Genomic DNA, 10,607 nt, shown 5'->3' on the forward strand with positions numbered 1-10,607 from the left:
AGAAACCGATTGAATTCTATTTCTAGATTAAATACGGTGGATTTATTATGAGTAGCTGGTCATTGTGGTGTAGAGGGAAATGAAATCTCAGATGAAGCAAAAGAGGCTTCGACTTTCCCCATGCCCGGTCCGGAACCAGGAATTGGGGTGTCGGTAGCATTGGCTGATTGGCCACTATCAAAAAATTGGGAACAAGCTTCCCATAATGACAGATGGCGAAGCCTTAATGCTGCTAGACAGATTTGTTAATATTGCGACCAAAAATGAAGTCATCACTAAAATTTATTGCTAGTAAGTCGAATGTTGCATTCAATTACGAACAACAGAACATCTGCCTTTCAGAAATTTAGAGAAAAATTTTCAAATTCAATCAATCAATCTCGTTTATGGTCAATGAAGAACATAAACGTAACATGAACACATAACATTAATAAAAAGTCTTAATAATTTCGAATGAATAGTATTTACTGATACGAATCTCTTTATGGCTTTTGAAAGTCAATGCGAAAAACGTTTAGTGGCTAACTTAAATTTTTTCCTCCCAACATACTTCACACCTAAATATTTTTCCGTAATTTTATAACAAATTGATAAATCACCTGTTTTGAAATTAAAAACGTCTTTTATTAGCTGGGTATTTACGAATTTACCATTTATGGACAAGCCAGAAGCAATGAAATTATTTCGTAATAGTTTTATAAAATGCAGTACATCAAAGAAAAAGAAATTGTTTCATCTGGTGAAGTTTCAAACCATGGCTTATCTTCATTCACGACAATTTCTCTGCGTAATACTACATTTGTGGATTCCATATCTGAAACTACAGTTACAACACTGAAATTAATACTCCATAGTCTTTCAACTATATGTTCAAATAGCGGTCATAGCAGAATCGTAATATATGGTTTGATTCCAATTTTTATAAATACCACCAATCATAGCCACTTGTATATATTTATATGGATGCAAAACCAGTCGTTGGTCTTACCATACTCAAAAATACATCTGATCTTCAAGATAAAACACACTGTCGTTCCTTAGTGTCGTACTTTGCTTTTGATAGTAGTTGCAGCACAGAATCCACAATTCCAGGATTTAGTTTTATCTTTGCAGCCCATTTCTTTAGTGTCGGCATTGCTACTTTTCTCTTGTATGCTCGTGGTCCAGCAGAGTAAAGATAAACGGCAGAAGAAATATCTTCACTACTCCAAGGCTTCTTTTTATTCGCGTTGTGCTACTTGTAGACATTTAAGTACTTTTTTATTGCGAGCTTTGCGTTGTTTGTTTTCTCGTTGTAGCTTCATTATTTTCAAATCTTTTGCTACAATCGTGATAAACCCTATGTTAAACATTTCATTTTGATTACCGAAGCAAACGTACTTCCATCCTAAGGTTAACTTATCTAATTTGAACCTCGGCATCTTTTTGAGTCGACTAAACAGGCGAAATACTTTTTACAATTATCGGAAATTAAGTTTGGATTTATTTTATAGGAGAGCGCTAAGCCCAACATCAACTTAATGGTGGAATATATGAAGCACATAGCAACTTGCTGTACCACTTCTACTTTCATTACCCTGTTGCCGTAAATACTGACTCGGAATCGTCCTTTAATCGCCTTTTGCTTTGCAAAGTCTGCAGAACTAAGTCTTCGAGCTGCTAATGGAATTATTGAGCAAATGATGCTTCAAAATTCCTCAGTGGAAGCTTGGTTGGACCAAACACGCGCAACATTCTTGGCAATAGATCCAAGTTTGCTCTCCTAGGAAGTGAAGCGGAAATAAGTAGATGCATCCAATGACAATCTTTCGGATGCGTCCGTTTCCTGTTGGAATAAGATGAAGAAACACACACAAGAAAACCATCTAGGTGGCATCATCAGAACAATGCCACCTACCTATCTCGTCCCTATCCAAAAGCTGCAGCAATGGGATTCCATGCCCCTTTGCCGCTGAAAGCTGCTCTTCCTGGGTATAGCCTTCTTGGTTCACACTAAATAAGCGGCTCTTGCGAGGTTTTTTTGGGGAAGCTTATCCGTACATATCATATGTACTAAACGACATGTAGATACTACTAGATGTTGAGGGCGTATAGGTGTATACGGATAAGCTTTTCTATGACATTCACAAGCTCGGTCCACTGCCTATTGGATATAATAGTAATAATCGTTGGCGCAACAATCCATATTGGATCAGGGCTTTGAATTGTGTTAGAGCACTTTATTCAAGACTTTAACGGTATACTACAGTACGCTGTAGGAGGCAATAAGGTCAGCATTGTGCTTGCCCGAGAATATTATGCTGATTTAACTTAAGTACTCATTCACAGCTAACTCAGCTGGTATCCGACATACAGTCATGATAACAAATCCCTTTGCCAAGTGAGATTTGAACCGCGACCTTCCGCTAAAACACAGATATACTGTGCCTTTAACCAATTCAATTGAAATATTTCTTTAGTTTTCATGTAAACAGCGTGCAGTCGTTGGACCGTGTTGAGAAAAAGTCTTTATTAGTGATTTCTACTGTATGGCAACCGTTCAACGCATGCGACATTATTCCACTGAAGGTCGTAACCAGAGATCTCCAAGCGGTGGATGTGTTCACACAAACTTATTTTCTAAGAATATGAATCTCAATGCAGTTGAAAATAGTCAAAATTAAAAATTTTACTGAAAAGAAACTTGAAAAATATGATATCATCCCTCTCCCCCTTTGTCATTTTGTAAGGAATCATATCTCCAAATATCAAGGGATCGATTTATTACTCTTTAAGTCAGAATTCCCTATAATGCGAAAAATGCTTTTTTTTTAAATGCGTTTGAACTGACGCCTGGTATTCAGAAATGCACTCTTTACAAAGCGCTACAAGATTACGTAAGGATATAAAGCGACTACCTACTTGGAGCTCGATCCTGACCATATACCTGACAAGCGTATGGCTCTACGCCGATCAAATTTTGAGCAACGCGCCCGCACCAATCCAAAGTTTTAATGTTATTGTTTTCAAGAATTTTTTTATTGATTTGACTATGTGGCAAGGGCTGCCTGTGAAGCCATGCCTTGGTGCAAAATTTTCTTGTACTGGTCCTGGCGCATGGTTTCTTCTGTAATATGTAACTTGCCGGTTCCTTTAGAACTTCTGATGCACCGTACCATCATTGAATCGGTATGTTTAACATGCTCTAAAATGCAATGTTCGTTAAATTTTTCGCTAGCCCCACATCGGGCAAAATTTTCATTGTCATCCAAGAATATTTTGATAACAGCTGGAATTAGTTGACACTTTTGTCGTATCGCAGTAGTCAGTTTTGGTTTCTTTCAAGGTCAACAGCACCTGAGCTACATCTTCATTGTTTTTCTGCGGCCGACATTTTATTAAAAATTTTAGTATGAGCTGCTGTGACCACTTTTCTACCACGATCGACACCAACCCTACCTACCTACCCATCCATACTTTTTTTAATATATCGAATACTGGACTGAGAACCTCTAGTAGCGTCTGCTATTTAGGACCAGATACATTGGCAATGCTACAGTATTATCTTGAAGTCCTTGGGCTGTCTCTTACTTTTACTTTTCACGTCCATGTAGATGGAGGTTTACGATTTTTTTGTCGAATATGACCATATGGGATATCAAATGAAGGTGCTCGATTATAACTTTTCGAAGCCAGTATAGTTCTGACATTAGTTTCAAAGGGATAGGAGAAAGCTCGGGGGCTGGAAAGTGATCATATCTTTGCAAAACCATTCTTAGAAACTACCCAACCGAAAAACCTAAAAAAACCATGAAGCTGCCACTATACGGTATTTAGGCCTCAGAATATCCTCCATATTGATCAAGTCCAAGTTTATCATGGAGTCAAACAAATTTGCAATAATTTACACATAAAGCATGATATTTCCATGTTTATTGAAGATTCTATTATTACTGACAGAGTTATAGTAGGTCCAAAGTTATCTCTATTGTGTAAATTTACTGCAATCCAACGCATTGAATATGAATATCATACTAAAGTGGAAAGTCTGACTAAATGTATTTACAAATAGAACAACTGTGAACTAAAATATTCCCTTTCATAAGAAATATACGAAACCTTTCATATTTGAAGACCCAAGTATCCGGTTTTCGACAGAGTTTTTCGATTATGTTGTTTCTGAATAAAAGTCTTGTCTCATTTTAAATTACATTTTTACTCCTCACTCCCTTACCTAGAAATCTATACTAAAATCTTCAACAGAAAGTACTTGTAATGGTCTTTCATCAGGAACCCCATTCAACCATATTTGGGAAAAGAAACTTTCGCTTACATGTTGTAGAGTTATCATGACGATCTTTTTAGATTTTTTGGATCGACAGTGGCTGAGTGTGGGCCGCATTTTAGGTGTATGCAATCCCTCGCCTCCAAAAAAGCCATGAGAATTGTTCCCATACACTGTCATGAAGAGATGGGTAGATCATTGATTTGTAATGTTACCGTTTGGTAATGAATTTCGGCTACTGATTGATGTGTGTATTGTTCTCGTCTAAGTATAATATGTCCTAATGTTGAGTGTCGATGCCGACTATCGGTTGCGAATCTGTCCTCTCGACTGGCTTTCTTGTGAAAAGATTATTTTGTGGGTGGTAGACAAACTTTTAACTATGCGAAGCAAAGAAAACTTCTACGTGACGCAATGCTCGCTCGCAAAAATCATGATTCCTATTTTTTGCATGTAAAAATATTGTACGTACTATACTATCTGATACGGTATCTTTTGTTTTTTTTCTACTCTTGCATGAAAGGTTCATTCATTCCTTATTGATATCTATTTATTACTGCCGTACCGAAGGACAATTGAGATGATTATGCTACCTACATAGGAAATCAGCAACTACCGACTAGAAGGTCAACTAGAATCTAGGGAGAAAGATGCCGCAAGATGAATGGCTCTTAAGAAATATCAAATCAAAATCCCATTTCATTGACATTTTGAGACAAATTAAGTTAAGGTAGATCAGGAATGAATACCCATCGGAAATGTTTTGGGAGGGCTTCTCAAGCCAATGTGGTGAAGATGAGATGGGAAGGAAGCCGATCATTATGAAATTGCACAAGGTCTGTGGATGTAATCGGTGCATGAGAATGGTGTTACAGTCATTACTGAGCAATTCAAAGCAGTGGATAATTTTGTCTCGCATATAGATAAAACTGACTGTTTTACTATTCGGAAAGCATTTTCTACGAGAGAAATTTGTCTAAGCGAATGTAAGCTAGCACAATTAGGGGGTATGAGGTAACGCTATAGACGTTGGAACTACAATCCAGGAATCAGACAGAAAAGTAACAAATCATAAAGTATAAATGCTATTGAATTCACTAGCACCACTTGATATTTTGCCAGCAAACACAGGAAATTTCCCCATATGTAACAAGGGAAGAACAAGCTCCGTGATGATCCTAATTTTATTAGCAACTCCTTTGGAAATGGATTGTTTTAGTACGTCAATTGTTCAGTCACTGAAGCTGAAAATCGGATGCAATATCCGAATTCTTTCGGTCAAGACCGATTGACATGAAATTTGAGGTAGGAATAGAAGGTGGAATAAGAAAGTTATATAGCGTCAATGTGAATTTCTCCTCCCCCACCAGGGGAAAAGCGCACAATAACGTTATATTCCTTTTGTTTCCTATTTCACCCTCTACTTCCACTCCACCGAAAGAATGTTGAGGTTGCAACAGGTTTTCAGCTCCAGCGACACGACTACAATTAACGCTTTACATTCATGGATTTCCAGGCGCCTTTCTACAAAGTTGGAGGGGAAAATAAAAAGAAAGTACTCCAGGAATCCAAGGAGATTCTTGAGAGTTCAGCCGAACGCAGCAGACGTCCTTGGACAGCAGCAGAGTGGTAAAAGTTTTTGAGAATTTCTAATTTACAAGATTATTTTCTTTTTTCAGGAGTGGTTATCTTTTAGGCACCCTTTAGTGATAAGCGTGGATAGTGTTAAGTTTTTGTGGGTAGAAAATAGTTTTTGTTTTTTGAAGAATTTTCAGCAGAAATCGTTATGGAGACGAGGGCCCAGAAAGCCCCAGAGGTCCGATTACTATCGGACCAATCCCAAGAAAAACTAATCGCCAGTCTGCAACGCAGTCTGGATGAAATTAATAAACAGCTAGCCGCTGCGAAAATTGAGATAGAGGAGCAGCGGAAGCAGAACAAGGGTCTGACAGCCCTCATTAAGAGCTTGCAGGAGTCAATAGACCTGCAAAACAGGGAGAAGAAAGAAAACGGCAAGCGTTTGCGTATCGAGAGTCCACAAGTGTCGGACTCTGAAAGTAACTCCTCATCGGAAGAGGAGATGTCCACCGACAACACGGACAACACCGCCACCGAGGAGGAGGAAGATGTGGACTTTCCACCTCTGCCGCCACCGAAACCAGTGCCAACTCTTCCGCCCACTTTTTTTAAAAAAACCGTAGTGAAGTCACCGGAAAAGCCAAAGCCTTCAGGACAAGAAAGTCCTAAGGCTAAAGAAGCCGAAAAGGGCACGGTACCCGTGATTTTAAGGCAGCCATCAAAATGGCCAGCCATTGAGAAAGAGCTGCGAAAAAGGAAAATTAATATCCTTCACGCGAGGAGGATTCACCTGGGAGTGAGAATAACTCCAGAGCAGCCGAGCGACCACCGGAAGATCACTAAATTCTTTAGAGAAAGTGGAATTCAATTCCACACATATCTTCTCCCAGAAGAGAAGAACATCAACATTATAATCCGGGGGCTCGAGGGAATAGCGCCCGAAGATGTAAAGGAAGACCTTGAGGATCAGGGCTTCCATCCTATAGAGTGCTTCTTCATAAAAATGAAGAACGGGCCCTTCAGACTACTAAAGGTGTTAATGCCTAAAAACGAAACCGGCATATACAATGTCAAATCGATCTGCCATCTGATCGTGAAAATCGAGTCCCAAAAACCGAGGACTTCCCAATCGCAGTGCCATAACTGTCAGCAGTTTGGACACTCTGCGAACAACTGTTTCGCTGACGCACGTTGCGTTAAATGCACGTTGCGTTAAAGCAGGAGCAGAAGGCAACCTGCACCAACTGCAAAGGAGATCATCCAGCCAGCTACGGCGGATGTCCAAAAAACCCTAAAAATATTAAAAAAAACCTTCGCCCAGATGGCGAAATCTAATTCTTCTCCACAGGTATCACAGGTAACACAACCAATCAACAAACCGACAGGAAAAACTCCAACAGCACCGAAAACTCCCTCTTCCTCAGCGAACCCGAAGCCTGTGCAAATGGATCAAGTGCTGAGCAGCATGCAAGCACGGATACAAAACATGATGGAGTCAATGATGACTAAAATGATCCAAAACCTGTTTGGCTCTCAGATCCCTCTAGGCAACCCAACTAAAATCCACCATGGTAAGCATTAAGCTTAACATTATCTCATGGATCGCAAATTCCGTAAAAGGAAAAATGGGAGAATTGAAAGAATTCCTTTACGAGGCAGAAGTAGATATACTACTCATCCAGGAAACGTTCCTCAAACCAACAGACCCACTTAAAGTACCCAACTACGACATATATAGAAACGACCGACTTACTGGCCATGGAGGAGGAACCGCAGTCCTCATTAAGAGAAGCATCGAGCATCACCGCCTGGAAACTCCAGTCATCACTGGAATGGAAGCTACAGTCATCGAGGCAAGGACAGGACCAGCTGATATAAAAATTATATCAGCCTACCGTCCACCATCAACAGATAATTTTTCAGAGGACCTTCAACTGCTACTCAACGAGGACAAACCGACTTTTCTCGCCGGAGATCTGAACGCGCGTCATCGAGACTGGGGAGCAACCCGAAACACCAAAGCGGGGAGAGAACTGCTCACTTTCCTAAACGGAAAGGGAGCAATTATTCACGCACCAGAGGAACCAACACATTATGGACGCAGCACGACCGGCACCATAATCGATGTGGCTATTACAAAGAATTACAACAACCACATTACAATCAACGTGTTGGACGACCTCTCGTCGGACCACAAACCGGTGTTATTTTCAATATACAACATATATATTGAAAATCCGCCGAAAATGATGAAAAGCACCAACTGGGACACCTACCGCCATATTCTAAGACAATACACCACAACCTCAAAACTAGAAACTTCGGAGCAGGTAGAGATAGAGATTCAAAACCTAGCCGCCCAACTAACTTCTGCCAAGCAGGAGAGCTCAACGGAGACAGAAGTAAACGACCAACAATACTTCCGGCTCCCAAGAAATATTAAAGAAAGAATAAGGGAGAGAAATCGCATCAGAAAAAGAGGAAGAATGACAGGAGATCCCAATCTGAAAAGAGAAGCGAATCGGCTCACTAACGTTATCAGAGATGACATTGACTGATTCAGAAACGAACAGTGGGAATACTTTCTCCAAAATCAGGAGCCGGGAAGCAACAACTTCTGGCGGCTCAGCAAATATTTTAAAAGAGGCTCGAGAAGGCAAATGCCTACAATTCATGGTCCCAATGGCCTTGAATTTTATAAAGAGGGAAAGGCCGAAGCGTTCGCGGACTCACTCGAACTCCAGTTCAGGGAGAACACCGCATCGGACGACGAATCTGAAGAAGAGTACGAGTCAGAAACAGAGACACAAGATGACTCAACACAAAGAGAAGACTGGGAACTGCAAACAGATCAGGTGGAAGTCCAAACCATCATCCATGGACTAAGCAGCAAAAAAGCCCCAGGATGGCATATGCTTACAAACGAATGCATCAAGAATGCACCGAATAACATCGCCGAATCAATCACCGCAGTAATAAATGCAGTACTCCGTCTCAGAACATATCCAAAAGCATGGAAAAAGTCCATCATCATCCTTCTGCCGAAGCCGGGAAAGAACTCAACGTTCCCACAAAACTGGAGACCCATCAGCCTACTTCCAACAATTGGAAAAATTGCAGAAAGGGTAATACGGAGCAGACTGCAGGATCAGCTCAACGAGCTCAACATCATCCCAGAGGAACAATACGGATTCCAACGAGATTATTCATGCGAGCTTCAACTGGCCAGAGTAGTCCAGCACATTCGCAGTGGTTTGAACAAGCGGAAATCGACCGGACTAATAATGTTCGATATATCGAAAGCTTTCGATAAAGTCTGGCACGCAGGGCTCGTAGCCAAACTAAAGAAATTTAAAATTCTGATTCTATGATAAGACTGATCCAATCCTTTATTGCAGATCGAAGTTTTAGGGTGGCACTGGAGGGGCACCAATCAACGGAAAAAAGAATAGAGGCAGGAGTACCCCAAGGATCGCCGCTTTCCCCGCTGTTATACACAGTATTCACGGCGGACATTCCAAGAAAATTTAACCGCTTCACAGGGATCTCCTTATTCGCGGACGACACATGCCTCTTCCACACATCGAAACAGGCACGCCTCATCACAAGCAATCTTCAGAAGGCAACCAATACAATGTTGGAATACTTCAAAAAGTGGAAAATAAAAATAAACCCGGAGAAGACCCAGGCAATCTTCATCACAAGAAAGAGAGAACAGAATCCGGGGAAAATCCAAATCGAAAATCAGCCCATCGATTGGAAACCAACAGCGAAATATTTAGGACTGACTTTCGACAGCAGACTAAATTGGAGAAAACACATAAAGTTGAAAAGAGATGCATGCACAGGTACGCTGAAATCCCTTTACCCTTTAATTAGATCTAAGAAACTAAACATTAAGAATAGACTTTTAATTTATAAACAATTAATTCGCCCATCTCTGCTATACGGGAGCAGCATTTTTTACCAAACATGTAAGACATAAAAAACAACTGCAAAGATGTCAGAATATAGCTGTAAGAAAAATTTTCAATGTCCCGCATTATATAAGAAACCTAGATATACATAGCGATCTAAGATTAGAAACCATAGATAAGTATATTAAAGATAAAGCCCTGAAATTATTCCAAAAAATTGATTCCCACTAGAATAAAACTCTAAATATTTTAAAAACAGAAAAACAGAAAAAAGAAACTTATCCTACCTTAAGGGCATTAGTATTGTAAGAATGTATAGTATTTTAAGTTAATTAGTATTATAAAGTAATATTGTTAATATTATTAGTTAAGATAAGATAAAATTATTATTATTATTAGTATTGTAAGTAATTTATAACTAGTATAAGATATAGGAAAAAAAAACAAAAAAAGGAACGATAACCAACCAGAGTAAAGATGGACAACAATGTCCACAGCGAAAAGGGGAGCAAAGGTGTCGAACACCAGCTCCAGATTCATCACAGTTCCAAGGCCAGTTCCAAGGAATCCAAGGAAAGAAAGAAATGTGATATAATAGAAGCCTAAGCAGGTAATGTGATGCTTGTACGATTATACACGGAGACGACAAAAATAGAAGACCTGTGGTGGAGTGAAAGCATTAAGTAACTAAAAGCTGAATCCTTAAAATTAAGAAGGAGATACAGTTACCAATGCAACAATAGGATGGGATACCGGCAATAACAACAGTATGTACATAAAGCATCGATGAGAAAGCTGAAGTAAGCTATAAAATGAAAGCAAATGTATCTCTAAGTATAACCTTGCGG

This window comes from Hermetia illucens, chromosome 1, assembly GCF_905115235.1.
Source record: "Hermetia illucens chromosome 1, iHerIll2.2.curated.20191125, whole genome shotgun sequence".
Taxonomy (NCBI): domain Eukaryota; kingdom Metazoa; phylum Arthropoda; class Insecta; order Diptera; family Stratiomyidae; genus Hermetia; species Hermetia illucens.